Source organism: Porites lutea, chromosome 2, assembly GCF_958299795.1.
Source record: "Porites lutea chromosome 2, jaPorLute2.1, whole genome shotgun sequence".
NCBI lineage: Eukaryota > Metazoa > Cnidaria > Anthozoa > Scleractinia > Poritidae > Porites > Porites lutea.
The window spans coordinates 14521288-14543225 of NC_133202.1; the positions used below are offsets into that span (position 1 = coordinate 14521288).

The 21938-nt window shown below is 39.6% G+C and overlaps 1 pseudogene; it reads left to right on the forward strand.

Annotated features, from left to right (window-relative positions):
• The first annotated feature begins 5198 nt into the window (after positions 1 to 5198).
• Positions 5199 to 21719, forward strand: LOC140926663 (uncharacterized; annotated as a pseudogene).
• Positions 21720 to 21938: the final 219 nt, after the last annotated feature.

The window sequence follows — 21938 nt, forward strand, 5'->3', positions numbered from 1 at the left end:
TTCGACAACCTGTGTGGTAATCTGCGAAACATGTACATAGGAAAACAAGGGAATAAAACATAGAAAAACGGGGGAAAACATTTGAAAACATAGAAAAAAAGGGGGGTGCAGGGGAAAATATAGAAAAGCGGGGGAAAACATTAAAAAACAGGGAAAAACATTTGAAAACATAGGAATAAAGGAGGATGCACTGGAAAACATAGGAAAACAAGGGAGCGCATTAGAAAACATGGCAAAACATAAGAAAACAAGGGTATATAGGAAAACAGGGGGAAACATAGGAAACCCTAGGAAAACAAGAAAAAAAAGGAAAACGAGGGGAAAATAGGGAGACATAAAAAATGGCGGATACAAGGCAAAACATAGGAAAACAGGGGGATATATGGGAAAACATGCAGGGGGAAACATAGGAATACATGGGAAAACATAGAAACACACTGGGATACATGGGGAAACAGGAAAACAGGAAAAAAAAAGGCCGGGCGAGAAAATATGGCAAAACCTTAGAAAAACAGGGGGAAAAAAGAAAACACAGGAATAAATGGGAATACAGATACAGGGGAAGCATAGGAAAACAGGGGACAAAAACAATAAACAACATTCTATATATTCGGGACATATTATAGAGTCTTACATGAGATGCTAACCAAAAAGGGTCTGTGCCACGGGAGAAAGTTCTTAGAAAGGGTATACTATATTCTCTAATCATATGACTAAGTAACACGCTTATAAATACAGGGTGTTTCAAAAGTTCGTTCCGATTTTTTCTTCGCTTAAATTTCATTGATTAGTTAAAAATACCTATAGTAAAACTAAGTGTGTTATTCATTATTCAGTTAACATTGAATAACCGAAATATCGGTAACCAGAATGCCTTTCTTTAAGTGAGATATAGAATGTACGAGCTCCCAAAGTGTGTCTAAAGACACACTTTTCTCGTCAACTATAATCCAGATGGTCTCTAGGGGGCTCACATCACGTGAGTTTGCCGGCCGGTCGCCCTTTTCTATAGAGTTTCCAAATCCTTTTCACACCATGCATGTGCTACGCCTTTTTCTCTTCAAGGCTTTCCAACCTTTGATGGTCATATATCTTCATACCGTTGTGCTCGAAAATTGATATTGTGAAGTTGAATTTTTTTTTACCTTTCTGTCTTGTAAAATTATTACGCATATACTTACAGCTTTTTCGATAACATTTCTCACACATTTAAAAAAAGACGGCCATACATTCCTTGGTTTATCTTCTTAAGTCTTTACTTTTGACCACTTGTTCACTTATATCGTTCAAACGTTAGTCAACATTTTAACAATTTCTTTGACTGAATGGCCAGATAACCGAAAAAATAGATTCCTCAGCTTTAGGGCAAACAGTGTAGGCCTTCATTTTCGTGAAAGAGTAGAGAATATTAAAGACAACGGCCAAAAAACAAAAATAGAAAACCTACAAAATGGGCTGGGAAAATATGGCGGGAAAAAACTCGCGTACGTGCACATTTAGGGCAAAACTTCAGAAATATTGTAATTTCTTCAAATTTTAGTTTGAAATTGCTTTGAACGGTTATTTAGATAAATTTCTTACCTGAATAAGTTTGAATTTGCCTAAAGAAGCATTAAATGCTTTGCGCAAAATACAAGTTATAATCGGAACGAACTTTTCAAACACCCTATAGACCCGCTTAACTTTGATTAGAGACGAAGGCGCAAGCACAAGCACATCAGAGTTCTTACTTCACCGTTAAAAGTAGAATCAAAGAAAGACTATCGTCAACTCGTGGGTACGTTGTTTATAAAATAATCAATTAGTTATCACCTCTGGTTTTCCCACAGTGAATTTTAGAAAATGATAGAAATTCGTATTATAAATATACTATTCTTGTTCTGGAAACACAATACTTTTCTTGCTGTTTATTGCACTTTAGTAACAAAATGTTAAAAACAAAACAAAAAAAACAAAAACAGCAAAACAAATAAGCAAACAAGAGAAAACAAAAAAGAAAAAAAAAAGGAAGAAGGGAAAAAAGAAGATCCTTAGCAGGATTTGTACCCGGTACCTTCGGATAGTCCCGACCTCACATAGCCACTACGCCATTGAGGATGGTCGCATGATTTGGCGAAAAGTCTCATATTTAATGCCTTTTCCATGGAACTTCCGCCGGCAAACGACCGGGGCAAACGATCGAGCCATAAAAACGACTCGAAGCAGTGGGATGAAATAAAGGCTTATTGAAACCAGGCTACTGACAGTAAAAAACAATGTAAACGCATTTCATGGCAATGAAAGAACATATGCGATACAAAGCCGACACAACTCCTCCGCGAAGTAGAACGCAAAACATTAGCTTATGTTTTCTTATCTCGATTTTCGCTGTTATTTTAAAAAGGTAATGCTCAAACTCACAGCCATTTCCCCCCGTGATCTTGGGGAGTCCTTAAGAAGAAGAAGAAGAAGAAGAAGTGCCTTTATTTACCATACATTTCACCAGTCCGTATTTTATAGTCCGTATTTTATACCCAGTCCGCAGTCCGCAGTCCGCAGTCCGCAGTCCGCAGTCCGTGTTATATACTGACCGCCATAAATTCATTCATACACATAACCTACTACAGTACTACAAGGTAGGAGATCAAGCCAGCGTCGAAGTTGAAGGAGTCGAAGAGTAAATGCTCATCTTCTTGTCAAGTTTAACGCCTGGACGGGTCAAAGGCTTTTGAATCGTACTAATTTGAAAGATTCCTGCCTGTCTTAAATTTGGTAAGACCTCTATCCTAACCGTGCTGTAGCGCACGATGCACGCTGGCAGCGAGGAATTTGATGCTACCGAACTTCGGCGAGCGCGTTCTTCATTGGAAACGATAGATCTTCGCGCTCTCGAGTTCGGACCCGATTAATTACGAAGTGCGTCTACTACGAGTGAGTGAGTGACTCATTTGCATATCTCAGTCCCTGCAATAACTCGTGGTACGCTCGCGTGTACCCACGAGTTAAAAAGTACTTATCATATTTGGATCAAGGCTAAAATAGAAGGGAGTTATGTTCGGGAAGGATTCAAACCACAATATTATTTATCAGCGTGTTCATAGCCTATAAGCGACGCTTTACTAGACAAACTGGATTTCGCGGTATACTACGACGCGAAAGAAAATAAACCACACAATCTCTCGAATGTAAATAAAAAATAGACCCTCAGAGGTAAAACGAGAAAAATTTGCATTTCATATGAGGGTTGACACACCGAGCAAAGAAAGAAAAGAATAAGAACTTTATTATTAGAGTACCTAACAACTAGCCCCACCTGCGAGCGTCTCTCTCCCCTTGTTTTTTAACTCAACCTTTTTTTTCTAAAATAGGAGGTCAAAGAGTTTCCTGGGGAGGAAGCTGGCTTAAGATTTGACATAACTCATCTTCTCCATGGTCACTAATGCAGCGTTTTGTCACACAATAGTATCCCTTATTTAAGAATGACTTTTTATAAGCTGCCATGATCAGTAATAGAAAAGAGTGAGCAGTTTTGAGAAAATAGCTTGAAAATTAATGTTGTACTCATACTCGATCTTGCCGTACTCCTAGTCAAATCTAAAGGCTCAAAATCGACATACTACAGCCAGGACATTGGGAAGACAAGTACACTTGACTGTTCTAAGTACAACCGGACCGGTCATTATTCCAGAGGAAAAAAGGGTCGGGAAACATAAAGTAACTTTCAATGATCCAATTAAGACTTTTCTTTCCTCGTGAGTGTTAATTAACAGCAATTTAAGCACTCACAAAACCTAGACCTGTCAAGGGTAAATGAGGAAGTAACTGAACTACTGTCGTAAAAAGCAAAAGAAGGAACTCTAAGGTCTCTGGTGATGAAACAAGGAAGTAAATGAAGCCAATGTCACAAAAAAAAATAAATTTTGGGCAACGTCCACACGAGGGCTTTTAAGCTTTTAAAAGCAAATTAACTTTTGTGTTGACCTTTACGGCTTCCGTCACAGACAGCCCAAATTTTATGAGAGTTATTCTGCGATTTGAATTTTATGAGCACATGTTTTGGAATGAACAAAACGCGTCCAAAATCCTGGCTTTTGAAAGATTGGACATAAATTGACTTACCTCAAGTTTGTTTTATATTTTGTACCGCGTGTAAATCTTGAGCCATTTCGAAGCCGTTTAGAAGGTGAGTTCCACTTTTCTTATCGTACGTAAGTACAACTCGAAATCTAAACCTTCCCAAAACGGCTTCGAAATACAGTAGCCCCAAAAGCGAACAGACAGTAAAAGGCACAACACAAATGTAAGGTAAGTCAATTCTATTTCTATCCTTTTTAAAAGGCAGAACTTAGGTCACGTTTTGTTTGTTCCCATATATTCTCATAAAATTCCAATTTAGAACGAACTCAGAACGAGTTTGGGATGCCTGTGGTTGCGTCCACAACGTTCGGTGAAATCGTAGACTATGTAGAGGGTCATAAACGGATTATTAAATAGCAAGTTTGTATCCATTAACAGACTTGAGCGGGCCGGTGTGAACTTAGATTAACAAAAAAGGAAATATTAAATAAACTCGTTCAGGGACTAGATTTTCATGTTCGAAAAGTTAACAAATGTAAGCGTATCAGCTGGCGTATCAATGCTTTACACGCCAGAAGCGATTTCCTTTAACAGTAGAACTGAGCTCACACCAAAACTGTATAGTGAGTTGAGAGTACGGTTTTGCTTTGACCATAAGTGTTTGAGCTGGTCCAGATTTATACACGACGAACGAAGAGTCGGTAAGTAAAAATAATGTATCACGCGTTTTGAAGAAACTAAAACAAAGCAAATATATAACTTTACATCAATTAATCACAAGCATGAACAGAACACTCGCTACGCTTTCGATACACCTTCATAGTTTTTTCACAATTTACTCAGCAGCGAGACAGTGATAATTACGGCAGCTATAAATGCGGAGGATTTCAATAATTTGAACAATTTCGCGCTACTGTAGACCATAGGTCTTTTCCTCAGGATACTGAAGTACATTTCGCTTAAAATACGTAGCATTAAGTTTCCTCTTTTTGAATTCAAATCTAAGGAAGCGACATTGATTAATCTTTTTATCATAATGAAATTTAAACATGATGCGATTTACCGGCCGCGTTTTCTTTTACTTAGTGGTTTAATAGAAACATGATTTAGAACATTTCTTCTTTCCTCTAGGCCTGGACCCTTTGTCGACGAAGTAATCATGTTATTGAAGATAATTCCTGTGTTGGTGCTGTCCTTAGTGAGCCACCCAAGATGCGTAAGTTCGAAATTCTTGTTTTCAGCTGAACGTCAGACCAATTTTGTCCCTCGTACGCCAGTCATTCCGAACAAAAAAACTGCGAAATATTCCGTTATTCTTCGTTTGAAAATCCACCAAAGACGATTTGTTTAATATCAAATGTTTCAACCAACGATTTCTCCTCGCAGATAAGCAACCTTATTTCAAAAGTCTTTAAAAAATCGATAACAGCAATACTAAGTAGCAGAGTGTGCCGACTTTGTCGGCTTTCTAGATCTTGGCAGAATTACATCGATGAAGTTTTTTGGATTTGGTTAATTATCTCTCCCTCGCTGAGAAGAGACTATTCTAGTTAACACATTCAAAGTTTTCTCTGAGTTCTAATAAAGCTATTCTCTGTAGTCTGAAAACTAGAGATCGATCTGACTTTCCCTAACTAAGACTAGAATCTGGTCTTTATTTTGGAAAAGAGAAAAATTTAAGAACGCTTTGCCTGAAACAAAACGAGAGCTGATAAACTTCAACTTTCTCAGTAAAAAACACAACCCCAAAAATCTACTCACACAAAGTGTGATTACGTGTCTCACTGAGTTGATAAGCTACTTCTGAGAAACTGGTTAGGAAGCTCAAGAGCTCGTTCTCTATAACTCAAAACTGGTCAGCACTAAAGTCGTAATCGGGCGCTATATTGCGAACAAACCAATCACGCCTAGACACGGACATACAACACGCTTCTCAGCTACATTTGAACTTTTGTCTGAATCGAAAGCCCCGCAAAAGGGAACTATCGGCATGATGAGTTCCACAGTTTTTGGTTAAAACTAAGCTAATGTTATAACTAAGTATTCTCAGTCACCTTCTGTTGGAACTCTAAGAGAAAAGTATCATAGAATTCCATTCAATAAGAAAACAAAGCACGATCAATTTTTCGTCATTTTTAGGCAATACCGGATGGAGCTTAACTTAAAAACCTTGTCTCAATTTTTTCAGGTTGCAATCCGTTTCTGTTCTGGCTATCGAAAGCCACAGACATCCTTGTAGTTGAGGTTTTGTTGTAGAGTAATTTTAAATTAAACGAAACTATTATTCATGGGTTATGTTTTAACACCAAAAAATCGGGACATCTCTTCTTCACGTTCCGTGACTCATGTCTAAACTGCAGATGTGCGTGATATTCGCTTAACGTCTGTGATTCACATCAAGATTTTTTTAAATATACACATTGCTTGAACAAATGGCAAATGAAAGTAAGTCACTCATTATGGCAGCAAAAACGTCATAAAATTCACCCATTCCACATCAACAACAGGTTTTTGTACATAATGCTTTTGTTTCCCCACTAAAATGCTCCACTTGACTGCCACGTTTTCCCACTATTGCTCAGTCACCAATCAGTAAGTCCTTAAATGTTCGGATACTCATACTCACCATACTATGCGAGATTGTTTTATAATTTTTTCTAAACATTTTGAGAGGGTTTATGGTTAACAAAAAGACCTATAAGCGTATGGAAACGATGTTTTCCATTTATTAACGAAATCAAAGCCCCCGAAAACTAGCCATAATCAATTGAAAAAACCTAACACTTGTCACAGATTTCTCACGGAACAGCTGAAACATTCCACAGCTAAAACATCACAAACACACATTCCATAACCAAAGAGTAATACTTCTCCGAAATTCCATCAAAAAACCAGCGTAGAATTCACACCAAACGTCATAGGATTCACGTATGTCACAGCATGAAAGTATCAAAGAAGCTACAGAATTCCAGAAACTCAAAGTCATGTAGCAGATTTTCTGCAGTCTGGTTTGTTTCAGTTTGTCCTAGGTCAAGTGGCTTCTTTTCAAACTGGCAAGTTCAACATGTCAGATAGTTTTCAAGACTGGAGCTGCAGCAGTGCCTGTTCACTACCTTCATACTGTCGTCTACCCCGCTGCACAAAAATTCGTTTCCCAGAAACATTCAGCGGATCAGGAAAGGTGAGTGTACTAATAATATTTAATATTTATTCTTTAATATTAAAAATATTAAAGAATAAAGCGAGCGAGAAAATTAAGCGTGATTTTTTATATGGTTCCTCTTAAAATTGTGACAAAAATATTGGATTACATCATCCAAACCAGAAGGAAATTGGAGCCAGTTTGTTTCTCTATCTGGAATCACCTCATCTTTCACTTCACGTATTACTAATATCCTGGTTTAATTTTGCTCTGAGGTCCGTGTGCACGTGTCATTAAGCCACGGTGAAAATTTTTCACGTGGCCACTCACCTGCTGCATTGTGGGTTCATTCTGTCAGTACACGTGGATTTGAAGCATGCGCACGTGAGGCAGGTGCTGGCTCAAATGGAACTGGGATCATAAACTGGATGGCTCTTCAAGATCACCCACAAGTGAAATATGGTAGCGTAACATTTGGCGAAATATGGACAACAGAAACCAAGTGTCAGAAAGTAACGTTTAAGCAGGTTTGACACCAAAGCTAAAATAAAAGGGAAAATAAGTGATCGTAGTTTCTTTTTTTTATTATTTCCCAGCTGAGGCAGCACTTATTTTTTGTGTTACCGTACTTCATGCAATCATCGATCCGATTCGGTCCTCCGTCTGTCTTAACATGATTTCTGTGTCCTCTGACCAATGTGTGTCCATCTATCAAGTCCTTACATCTTTATCCTTTTTTATTCATTAACTCATACTTCGAGTTGCCACCACTCCTACTACCTGCCAGGGCCATTGGGAACCGGCAAGATTAACAGTTTAACGAAAATTTGACAGCAACTGTTAAAGGCCCTATTCTTTTTCTGGCCTTTGCGTTTCGAAATGCTACATTCAGGCCATCCACAGTGTACGTGAACGCCACCAATCGACACACTGGCACTGCTCTCACCTGACCAGTTGCCAGACGATTCCGCTTCACTCTCGGTCTCGTTCTCAGATTTGACCAAAAGAACCAGATACGATGGTATTCAAAGCAATGACATCACCAAGTTTTAAGATATCGAATAGAATTAAAAGATAAATGACTTCTTGGTGATTTCTTGACAATGCTGGCTTTGTCTAGCCGTCGGGCTGATACCTTCTCTACACAGAATTAGTTTTCAATTCTGATACCATTCACGATACTGTCTATAGCACCTTCGGAAGAAGAGCGCTTAAAAAGCGACTAGTTTAAAGCCAAGAGTAGCAAAATTTATCCCGTTCTGAAAGCCAGAAGTGCTACTTTCGAGGCATACAGGCGCTCTCCAAAGCAGGAAATCTTCTCAAGCAGTAGTCAGCAAACTTCATCTCGAGACATGCTGCTTGGCCTCCTTTAACTAATTTATCCAGAACCCAGTGTAAATTTCAATCTGCAAGGTAAATAGTAGACATCTTGAACTTCCCAGGTGTAGAGATCTTTGATCTTTGTAAGGCTTTTAGACTGGTAAGTAGAAATGGTCTCTCACAAATTCGTTCAAAGATTGGTTGTCTATACTAAAAAGGTGCTTAGTATCATAAGGTATTTCTTCCATGAAAAAAAAGATGTTATCAATTCGACCACATCGTATCAGTTACCACAAACTGTAATGTTAGGCTTGGCTAAAGCAAAAAAAAGTGCGCTAGCTGGTCCCTATCCATAACACCCTTTTCGTTGATGTCAATGTAAAAGCTTCAAATTTCTGAAACCAACTTGAAACTTTGCTTGATTGACTTATGCAAAGCTTGCAGAAACTTGAGCCTTACCATCAGCCTGAAAAGACAAGTGTTACAATGACGCACTGGAGGTTGTGGAGCAGTTTGTGTACTTGAGATGAACGGTCCGAGATTTAAAGTCGATGAAAAGGTCTAGCGCAGAGTCAGATCAGTACGCACAGTGTGTGTACTAAAGAAAATCAAATAACACGGTAGAGCAAGGCACATTAGGTGCAACTTAATCAGCAGCGATATTACGAATTGGCCTCTTTAGTCCTGGCCGATGCTATTCAAACAGAGAATAATAGCTAGGTCGTGGAAATTGCCTCTGCCGCTTTTCCCAGTAGCTCCCGCTACAAATATTAATTCATGTTTTCCTTTATTCACTCGTTTATTCTTTTTACCAATTCCACTGCGATTTGATTTCTTCTTCAACGTCAAAAGCTTGTCTTATGATTTTGTCTCCTAATAATAGTAGTATAGGAGGGATGTTTTAGGCCTCTTTTTTGGGCAGGAATCTCAATAACTTGGGCAGGAATAAATTAACTAGGTGACGTCATAGGCTATTGTCTTGATCTCATGAATAAAATGCGATGGATTCTCATTAACTTGCGGTGGAATCTCATTAAGTATATCCAGTTTGAAGGGTTTATCAATGATGTCATATTCTATTTTTAGATGGATGATGTCATGGTTGGTATAACCGGTTTGACAGGTTTTAGTTATTTTCGGAAGATGATGTCATATGTATTCCGGGGTACTATGATGTCATAGTTGTTTTGATTGGTTGACCGGAATTTGAAAGAGGCTCATTGGCTGTCTCGTTTGACGAAGCATTCTAAACTTGTCTGTGACTTAAAATCACGGAGGCGTAATGTAATTATGCAAGTCCTATTTCCTGCTGCTGTGATTGTCCTAGTTCCGGTTCACTGACTTTTGGCGGGCAAATCGTGCACATTAATGAGGGCAAAGACAAACTAGCTCTTTTTAGCACGAAATACAATGTTTTACTTACCCCTCTCCCTTTTCAATTTTATCTCTCTCCTCAATCTCTTCTCCACAATTTTATTATTTTCCCTCCTCAATGTTTTTATTCTCTCCTCCACAATTTTTATTATTTTCCCTCCTCCTCCTCATTTTTATTGTTTTCCCTCCTCCTCCTCCTAGACCACCACCAATCAAAATAACTATGACATCATAGTACCCCGGAATACATATGACATCATCTTCCGAAAATAACTAAAACCTGTCAAACCAGTTATACCAACCATGACATCATCCATCTAAAAATAGAACATGACATCATTGATAAACCCGTCAAACTGGATATACTTAATGAGATTCCACCGCAAGTTAATGAGAATCCACCGCATTTTATTCATGAGATCAAGACAATAGCCTATGACGTCACCTAGTTAATTTATTCCTGCCCAAGTTATTGAGATTCCTGCCCAAAAAAGAGACCTAAAACATCCCTCCTATACTACTAATAATAACCTGAATAACGACGATTTGCAAATATTCCAGAGCTTCGCTGCCAGACCCTTTGTGTTTGTCTCGGCGAAATACACTCGAGCTACAAAACCCAGTGACGCAGTGTATGTATGGTTGGAGAACGTCAGTTCCAGAGGCTTTGAGGTGTGCATAAGAGAATTCTCGCCATTTGATGGAAGACACCAAGATACAATTCTGGTAGGTGTGTATACGTAAGATATCGAGACATCAATCAGAGTTCCAATCATTCCACCTCATTATCAAAGCAATCACTATCATCATCGTTCTTAGCCTCACCACTATCATCGGCTCACTGTCAACATATCAACGTCATATGTCATCCTCTTCATCATCATCTTCTAAATTTCTTCGTCGGCATTATCGCCAATTCGTAATGTTATATTAGTGTTTTAGAAATCCAAAATGCAAACACCCATATAGACATTCACTAAGGAGAAATATAGTTGTTACACTTTAGCTTAAAATGCTAGTTACAAGAAATTGGAGATTGCAGTCTCTTGCCTTTTGTATCATCACGTTTTCTTTTTTTCCTCTCAGGACTGGTTCGCCTTTTTGGGTAATGGTTTCAATTTGAATTTAACGATGACGGGAGAAGTTACTTTTCTCAACATTGGCAAACCGAAAGCATATGACAACTATGGATTCTGCCAAGTATTTTACTTTTCAGTTTTATAACTTAACAGTTGGTTATCTCCAGATAAAGAAGTCATGTTGTTGAGTTTCGAACCAGTATTTCCAGGTTAAATTGTGAAATCAAAATGAAGTGTACATCCTGCAGTTCGAACATCAAAAATAGCAACAAATTACAGTCAATGTAGCCTTCCAAGTCAACTTTGTGCAAGGTTTACACTGTAAATCAGAAATGACAGAAAGAAATGTTTTTGCCTTAAAAATGAGGCCGTTTCGGTGAGCAAAATACAGTCCTATTTTATGGGTCTAATTTGGCTCCCTTAATCAACACAGTCCAATTACCCAGGGATTATTTGGACCCTACGTGGCTGAAATACGTCACAGTGTGGGTTGGAATAGGCTTAAATTGTGCTCAAATGGCTCCAGGAGAGGCGGAATCAGACTTTGGCCTGCAGGGCAGAGTTAGCATTTTGGGGCTGAAACAGATCTTCTAAATTTTTAGTGTACTGTCTGAATCATATTTCTTCTGTTCGGGCAGATTCAACACAAAAAGGAATTAGCACCACATGAAGTGTTCATATTTCACTCACTGTTATTACAGACTGTTCCTTTCAACACCACCTTCTACGCGTCACCTGTCGTCCTGGTTTCTGTTCATCACAATTACGACCGTAAAACGAACGTCATTCCAAAGAACAATATTGTCATCGCGTGGGTGAAGGTATAGTAGCCTGTAACGTAAATGATGTGATAGACCCCCAAAGAATTAGTCTTAATCAGTTTTAGGAGCCCAAGCAGCTGGGCGATTAATAGAAAGGAGGCGTTTAAAAAGAGAGAGACGTTTATTCTCACAACTATAAAAACTAAACGAACCTAATATGCTTTCGGCAAATACATCACCTTAGTTTGTAAATAGCAGAAAGCTAAAGCTGTTTACATCAAAATGATGCACGAAACGGAATAAATAAAGCGAGAAAAAAAGCAAACGAAAAAGGTAAATGAAGTAAGAAACTGAATAAATAGAATGAGCGCTTTTGCACTGTTTCCCAGTATTTTGAAGAAATAATTTTGGGAAGTGGGGGAAGGGGCTGTGGCGTCTGATAGTCGGGGGCGTTTAATACAAACTCGAAAGCGCAGGAGGGGCGTTAATTAAACTAGCGACGTTTATTTGAGAGAGGGCGTCTATTAGATCATTTTCGGCACACCTTTTCCAAATTTATAATGGAAGATCAATTCTAAAGTCTAGAGGAAACGTATGCAGTGCAAAATTACCTTGTCTTCAAGACTTCCGTTCTCTTTCAGGAAGTTGGCGTAAAATCCATGACGATATGTGTCAGAGACCTAAGTGGGATGAAAACACGACCCTCTGACGGTCAGTTATGTTGTCACTGGAGGTGAGTGTTACACGTTGTACAAACTCCTCAGACAAAGAAAGATATATTCAAAAGAATGACCAAAAGAAGATGATACGTTGTTACTTTTAATGCCAAGAAATATGTTTTGAATTCCTTGCTTCTCAGACAGTGGGAGACTGTCAGGTAATGACCGAATACGATGTAGATTCGAACCATCGATCTTTTGAATGATCTGAACGAACAAGTCCATTCAGAATGCATATATTTTCTTGTAAAGAGGCAATTATTTAGGCACTGAGAATAAGTTTCTGTGGTCCAAAAAGGGATCACAAACGTACGCTTTTACGTCGCAACATAATTTTTTTTTTTCGTTTTGTTTTTCAGACCTTCATCCTTGCCTTAACGTCCACTGTCCATCGTTCGGAGTCTGCAACGCATATAGTGCTCATGAAACACGCTGTGTGTGTTTCGAAGACTGTCCCACCTATCAAGACCCAATGTGCACTGCGAACGGAACAACATACGACAACAAATGCTGGCACGAGCTGAGCTACTGCAAGGAGCTGGACAATAACCTTGTGTATCACCTGGGAAGCTGTGAAGGTTAGTAAGAGACAACCTACAACGAAGAATTCTCCGTAGAGGCCTCGTTGTGCTGGGGTGAGTGAATACGAGAGTGCGTTGTCTCACTTAAATGTTTTAACTGACTTCTGTTCTTGAAAAATAGCGAGCGCGTCTCTGGAGAAAAGAGAAAAGACAGAGACGTGTTGCAAACACTGAAACAAACAAAAACGAAAACTAAGTATAATTATTAGAAGGTGAGACTTTGGTTATCTGGGCTAGAGCTACTGCACGAGCTCTTGTAAATTGCTTTTCTTTTTAACAGGTTTCCCAGTAGTTCCTGGCAGTGTGGACCTCCTTCGAGTCTCAAAATGGACAGATTCAACCTGCAAGACAGTGGATCTTCCGCGCTACCGCTTCTACCCGGATAAACAAGTTCATGTTCAAGTTTCTGTCAATCATATGAAATTGAATGACTCCGTCACCGTTCACGATGCTGTAACGTCATGGACTGAAGGGGTTAACAGTCAAAATTTTACAGTTTGCGTCATGCAGACAGGAAGGAACAGCGGCGAGAGCCTTAATCCCTTGGCGACTGTTGATTGGCTGGCTTACCAAGGAGCACCACCCGAGGGAATGACTGGAACTATTAAAATGCAGAAATGGTGGTCTGGGACAAAATGTGCACACGTAGCTTTCCCCAAGGTAGGAGGGCAGATAAATTATTAAACTAGAAATACGTGTTTCGCAGAATCTCTCGGGGGAGGCCAAAAAATGTCAGGGATGGGAAGGCGGGAGAGAAATGGAGTAAATAGTGTTACTGGGGAGGGTGGGTTTCAGCACTGGCTCAAATATAGGAAGGTGAGATGTACTTAATCTCCTTTTGGTTGGAGTAAAGTTGGACCCAGTGCTCTGGCTTTAATGTGGTCAGTTTCTCAATTCTCAACATGCATGGGTTTGTTGAGACATGGTTGCTAGAACGCGTAGCACCCTCTTGCGCGCCCGTTCTTTCTTGCGCCCAGTACTTCCAAGCGCCTGCAACGCAGGCTGCATGGTTGCCAGAGCCATAGTTTTCGAAATTCCCAGACTGACAGTCAAATGTCCAGTTTCCCTGACCAGAGGACGGGACTTGTCTAGATAATGGCTTCCAAACTCCCATCACAGCCATCCTCTCCGCCCATTTATGACATTTATTACATGAATTTATCATGAATGTAAAGTGCAGAATGTATTGATCTTATAGGAAACCCTATATCTGCTTGCTGTTTAATTTCTTTCAACAAAATTCTGCCAATGGAATATAATTAACGTCTGTGAATGTCGCCTCCCTCTGACTCATTTGAAAGAGTTAAATTGTCCCTGACTCATACTGAATTTACCTGATTTGTTAAATTGTCCCTCAGAGGGAAAGGAATGAAGTTTCCTGGCATGGCAACCATGTCACACGCTAATATTCTGAGATCCGAAATACAGATGCTCTTTTAAAAATATATTAATAGGATCAGGCCAGAAATAATAAATTTTTGTTATGTTTGACTTAAAAGACACAGCTGTGTTGATGTATAAGGCTTCTACATGCTGTACATATATATTACATTTTACTTGGGATGGTTTTGGGGAAGTAAATGTAATGAAAATTGTAAACGGTACACGCGCTTCGAGCGCGACGGGTTTATAAACTCGCTTCGCTCGCGGCCTTCCGCCGCTCGCTCCGCGAGAATAAATACTTTTATTATATAAACACCAATGAAATACAAGGTGAGCTTTCAAGCGAAAACTTGATATCTTCACGTGTGAAAATAACATGTTATCTTCACATGTGAAAATATCACCGTTGCTATGGCTACATAATAGATCGCGCCTTTCACACCAAAAAACTATTAAAGTGAAATGGTTTGGTAGTTCATTGGTGTTTATATAATAAATAAAACATTACATGTGGACACTTGGAGATACGAAATTTCTCTTCTCGTGTTGAAAAAATATTTGACGAGTGAGCGCAGCGAACGAGTGAAATATTTTTCAACACTCGAAGAGAAATTTCGTATCTCCAAGCGGCCATGTAATATCCTCTATTTATTATACTACAGTCAGCGAATCTAACTTACAAAGCTTGTCTAAAAGAGTTATTTGATCACTGAATTAAGGCAGATGCTTGCGGCAGTCAAATAGTATAGTTCTAACGGTGACTGTGTTCTTTTGCCCAACGGTGAAAGAACTAATACAGTATGTTGCCCAGTATCCGGACGGTACCAGTATCCGGACACTTGAAACAAAAACTCAATTTTTGAGGCGCCCTTTTCAGTTCTCGGTAAACGAAGTATTTCGAATGAAAGCTGAACATTTCAGCTTTAAGATGAAAGTTTTGGCGATTTGAAAGCTTGCGAAACAGTCGCAGAAGACGCCGTTTTGTTCAGGTGAATAAACTTTTCATGGCTAATATTTACGCTGTTTACTGCGCAGTAAAGTTAATGCTGCTCAGAAAAGGGAGGGTAGTGTGTGATATTTTCAAAGAAACTGTTTTATTTTTAAAGTGAAGATACTTAAGGAAGTCAGGTTTTCAGAAATTGTATTAATTCTTCTTGAAATTCGATTTGTTTGGAATAACGGAAGCCAGAAACATTCACTAAGTTTTGATGTCATGTGCCCAGTATCCGGACAGTTTTTTCTTTGCTGTACAGAATCGATGAATTAGCTGTGTACATTCTCCGGATGAGATTTATTTCATATCAGTAACTATAACTAAAGCTTAGGATATATGATATAGTCGTAAAATGTAACTCTACTCAACTCCGTATGGAAATTTTCTTCACTCATTCAGAGGCGACTTGATTTCGTGTGCTCCGCTTGTTTCGCGTGACTGCATTTTATATAAACTGAAAGCGTCCGAGTTGAACCTGAAATTCTCATACTTTCCCCAGTTGGGACTGATAGAATGGGGTTGCAATGGTCTAAAAAGTGTCACAAAGGGATTGAGAGATCTGAAAGAAGGAGGAATTAGTGCTAGAAAAGCAGGCTTATTGTGGGGACTGAGCATGAAGAAATCAACACTGCAGGTCAGACTAAATAGGAGAGTGACCTTTGACCGTCGGGTTGAGGTCCCTTCCCCAAGCTTTTCTTTAAATAAAAAATGTAAAAAGAAAGTCGTTTGCAGATTGGCTAATCGAGCTTGCAAACTGCGGCTTCGGCATGTCCACGGATGCCTTCCTTAAATCAGTAGAAAAGTTCCTAGACAAAGAAGTGAGAAATTATACCATTTTTAAAACAGCCGCTCGCGTTCCCCACCATACCCCAGTCGTTTGTTATGTTTTATTTCACGATGCTAGGTTATATTTTCGGAATCGATTGCCAGACTACTTTGCAAGTGCAAGAGAAGCTTATAAGTCGCTTGCCTGTCGAAATTTATGTACAATTACGTTATTATTGTTGTGTCCGGATACTGGGCCAGCTGTCCGGATTCTGGGCAACAAAGGAGCTCTGCAAAAATATTAATTTCGCGATGGAAACAAAGGCAAAAAAGTTAAACTGTCTTTCGTCATATTAAGGACTAGATAGATTTTCTCTGGGCCAAATTTCAGAGCTCTTGCGATTAACAAAGGAAAGTTTTTGCAATTTTAAACTGAAGTGTCCGGATACTGGGCAACATACTGTATGCAAGGAGGCTTAAGTAAGCGTTAACTTGAGAACCATGCCGTATTACCGAGGATCGAGAATATTGAGAACCCCAGGTTGCGAAGTTAAAGGTGAAGTGTTAAAAATAAAGGCAATTGACACTAGTTACGAGACTGTTTCGCTTCAATTAAAAATAACTATGAATAGAGTCGTTTGATGTTGTTAACTTCAGTTAACTGATGCAATAAAAATGAAAGCATAAAAAGCAGCGTGTGTAATTTAAGGCGGCACATTTCTAATCACTTCGTCCTTAAACTTACGCAGAACAAGTTTAAAGAGACGCCTGTAGTTCTCGTGACCGCGGAACACCTGAGGACTGGAAAGGAGTATGATGCATCCCTAATATGGACAGAAGATCCAAATAAGGACTCATTTAAAGTCTGTCTTCGTGAAATGCAAAACTTTGACGGGAAACATGAGGCCATTAACGTGGTACGTACTCTTTTACAGTTTAAAGTTTTACAGTTATCCCAACTATATGCAGACGTATTTTATGGACCCATGTTGGTTGACTAGAAAATGGATTTTGGAATGAAACAGAGGTTCAAGGTAATTTGGAGGAAGGCTATATTGACAAGCAACAGATAGGATAAGTATATCAAAAAGGCAAAACCGCAGAAATTTTCATTTTATGTCCCCCTAATAAGCCATATAAAAATATACCTTTTAAAATGTCTTGTTTGCTGAAAAAAAAAACGGAATTCTGGACGCACAACCAGTGTTAAACCAATGAAGAGCAAACACGGGATGATTTGTAACGACGATTTTTTGCGCAACACTGCTTTGCAACATTGTTTCAAATTGTGACATTGTCCTAACATTGCTGCCCTCAGCTTCGTTGTTGCTAATCGGCATCTCGTGTAACAGCCTTAACAACACGGAAATAACGCATAAGCAGTTTATCAGAATGCGAAATATAAAGACAAAAAACTAGTGCCAAGTTTGTTTTGCTTTATTCGTCCTAGTATATGTGACACAGTACATACAACACAAAAAGGGTAACATTCAAAACCTGTTGCTGTTGTATTTCTTTTTAACAAATTTTGTTACAGAGCTGGTTGGCGTTTGTCCAGTTAAGCAAACCGTTCTTTACCGAGTACGACTCTGTCGGATTTCCAAACACAAAGCCACCAAAAGATGAAAAGAACAACGCTTACTGCCAGGTGAGTAAGGAGTAAGATTACTTTTAATTAAAAGAAAAAAAACGACTGTTTCGACATAGTTTATTGATTAAACTGGGCTCTTACCTATAACTGTTAACAAGTTTGCTTTAATTGACAGTTTGTGAAGTTTGAAAGAAGCTACAAGACAACACCCTCAGTGTTACTTACAGCCAATCACAGCAGCACGGCTCCTGGAAACTCCGCACCAGTGCATAATGGAATTACAACATGGATCGAGGTAAAAATAGTGTGTTAGGCTCGAGGGAAGGAAAAGGGGAGGGTGCCAGTCTTGCATAAGTGACTGCCTCGACAGGAAAATGACAGATCATGTTTCATGCTTATGCGTATGTACATGCGACGCATCTACATTTAAATGGGCAGACCCGTCGGTTCACGGTTTGGGCAGATGGTAAGCAAAAATTCAGGGGTGGTAAATTTCTTCCCGGAATGGCGTTTATCATTTGCACAAATCAGTTTCATTTTCCGAAAACTGACCGCGCAAGCCTGAAACTGGTATCAAAGATGACTTTGAAGAAATGGAACACGAATTCCTGTTTTTAATCCCGACCTGGAAAAAAGAAAGAAATGCCTCTTCAGACGTCGTTTTCCATTTTATACTTTCCAACCGGATTTTCCGGAAACTTTTTGTACATGGTAACCACCCCGGTTCTACACAACCAAATGAGATTTTTTTATTGTTGGCTGCAATTCTTACTTGCAGAACATGAACGTATCCGGGTTCAGGACGTGTTTGAAGGAGTTGTATGAGACAAGATATGATCCCGTGGCAGTGAGTTATGCAGTATTTACAGGTCACTAGATAAGGAGTGAAAAAGTAACTGACCTGATCTACAGTGTATGGCTAGTTCAGCCCAGCAAGATATCACTTTATTTGCAGTTCCGGATCCAGACCGCGAGATAAGGGTGGACCCGGTCTCCAAAAAATTTTTTTTCGGCCCTTCGGGCCTCAGTTTGGTCTAAAAATAAGAGGGGGGTGGGGAGGGGGGGGGGGGGGGGGGCTTTACAAGCTGTTAACCAAAAGAGGCCGTTGTGACAGTCCGATTAATTTTCTAGTAAGATATTGTTAGTCTGGCATATAACAAGAGCGCTAGCCTATAAAAATAAGCGAAAAGCCGCATTCGCCCAGTGTGCCCTATGCTTAACTAAATGCGACCGTTGTTGCGTTCGTTGTTGCGTCCTCAGTAAGTCAGACACACAACTTCACATTTCCATAGATATCTGTGATCCTGGCTGGAGCTATTTCAATGGATTCTGTTATTTGAAGAGTGAAAAATGCGTTAACTGGACAACAGCTCTCACTAAATGTCGTCAGGTAAACGCTGTCCTTATTGATGTGGCCAACGACGAGGAAAACGTTTACATTCAACGTCGTCACAATGGAGACAAATCCTGGCTGGGCTTGAATGACATCTCCACGGAGGGGAACTTCACTTGGGCAGATCGCGGTGAGGGCAACTTTAAAGCTTGGGCGAAGACTCAGCCAAATAATTTTAATGAAGAAGACTGTGTGCACGCCCTTGGCCTGAGATACAACTATGAATGGAACGACGTGAAATGCAGTGATTGTCATCAGTACACTTGTAAGAAAGGTAGGATTAACATTAGGGCTATTTATACCAGGGAAAATAAGACGCGTCTTAAATAAGACGCGAACTGTAACGTATACGAGCATGTGAAGGAAGTATATAAGACGCGAACAGCTTATTTCTGGTCCCGCAATCGTTTTCGTGGGAAAGTAGCTGTTAGAAACGGCAACCCAACATGACACGTTTCAAAGTTAAGGCGGCACATTTCTAATCACTTCGTCCTTAAACTTATGCAGAACAAGTTTAAAGAGACGCCTGTAGTTCTCGTGACCGCGGAACACCTGAGGACTGGAAAGGAGTATGATGCATCCCTAATATGGACAGCAACCCAACATGACACGTTTCAAAGTTAAGGCGGCACGTTGCAATCTTGTAGAGGCGACATTTTAAGACGTTTTTGATAAGGATGAGGGGATCTTCTTTCCTCACGAAACTCTCATTTACCGCAAAATAGTATAATACTGTTTTGGAAATACTGAAAAGAAGCCCGAGTAAAACGGCAAGAAAAAAATCGACAGACTGGTTTGAGCGGAACTTCATCGAGATGACCAACGCTCAATTTGTTGCCTTTTCTTTGAATAAGAGCAAACACTCATCTTCTTCAACGCTTGATCAAATATCACGTTTCCCTTCTGATGGTGTTCCCACTATAAAAAGACCCAAAAAGCAAACAAAAAGCCGTAGATAACAAATACAGGAAACTAAAAACTGTTATAAGTTGTAAACATTTTTTCCCTCCAGTTCGCGCGAAAATTTTCCCAGTTAACAGTTTAAAATAACGCACGCCTCCTCCGCGTATGCATCTAAATAGGACGCAAAGCAGCAAAGGTCACCTTTGCTGTTTCAGTAGCCTCCTGACTAATGGAAACCTAATGGTCAAAACCTTAGGCTAATTATTTTCTTCCACCTTCATTTCGAGGTCTCAAGTCTTCGAATACAAGTGTCCGTATATACTTGTCGTTCATTTGGATAGTAACGTAATCCATATGTCGCACGCGTTAAATTCGAAAAAAACATTTCAAATTTGATTCTAAACATGTCAACATGAAATTAAAAGAAAATTATGATAGATACTGAACCTTTTAAATACATTCAAATATATTTAAAAGGTTCATTATCTATCATAATTTTTCATACCAAAGTTTACTTGATTGCGCGGAATTTTCCGTTGAATGAAAATTCACAACGTTGTTTTCTCTGAAATACGCAACGTTAACTATAAGCAGAGAGACAAGGGCATCACTTATCTCTCTTTTTTTAAACTAGATTTTAATGAATGTGGAAGTAAGACATACAGCTGTCATGCATTTGCCACATGTGTCAATGAACTTGGATCCTATTCATGCAAGTGTAAAAGTGGCTACATTGGAAATGCACTGAACTGTCGTCGAGTCCCAATATCCTGCGCTGATATCAAAACGTACGTCAGCGGCGTCAGCAGAAACTACGTGATTGATCCAGATGGCGAGGGAGGTCTGGCACCATTCACAGCGTACTGTGACATGACTGACAAAAAGGGTGTTGGCGTGACAGTTATCAGTCACGACAGTGAGAGCAGAACTGTTGTGAATGGATATGAAGACAGAGGTAGTTACGTACGTAACGTTCATTACACAGGAGTAAGTCTGTCTCAGCTGGCGAGTCTGACCAGAGTCTCTTCGCACTGTGAACAGTTTATAAAGTACGAGTGTTATCACTCCGGTTTGTGGTTTAACAGTCCATACGGATGGTGGGTGTCACGTGATTCTGAGAAGATGACGTACTGGGGAGGGGCAGCACCCGGTAGTGGTAAGTGCGCATGCGGTATGACTAACTCCTGCGGTACCTGTAACTGTGACAGGAATGACCAAGTATGGCGAGAGGACAGCGGTCTCCTGACTGAGAAGACAAAGCTTCCAGTGAAGCAGCTCAGGTTTGGGGATACTGGCGATAGCAAAACTGGCGAGAGGGGCTAACACACCCTGGGAAAATTAAAGTGCTACGGCACAGCATAAAGTCGTATTGACTACAATAGAAATGCAAGCCTGTCAAATTAATCAGAGGTATTTTTAGTTCAATCGCATGTGATTGTAGTATTACGATTTTGAATCAGCATTTAAGGGTCAAAAAATGTAATAGAACCTTCCAAACTATTGTTGAGGAACATTAGCATTAAATCAGGCATTTGCGTTTAAGACTTGGTTCATTCCCTTAACTGACTGAAACTAAATAGCTGTTAAAAACTAAAGCCCTAGGAGGAGCACTTAAACATACCGCTGTTGCTTCACGCGCAGCCTTACGGGTAGCTTTTGTTTGGTGGTTGCTTAGTTTTGTTGATAAAATTTACCAACGAAATGTACCATGCCCATCCAGCAACCCCCTGGGCAATGCAACTTTTTTAAAAAGAATTTAAATGTTAAAAATTCCCATCCCGCGGGACCAAAATTGGTGTTAAATTGCTCCGCGAAAAAAGGAAAACACCGTGAGTAAACCTGCATCACTGTATCTGTATCGATATGATCTTTGCTGA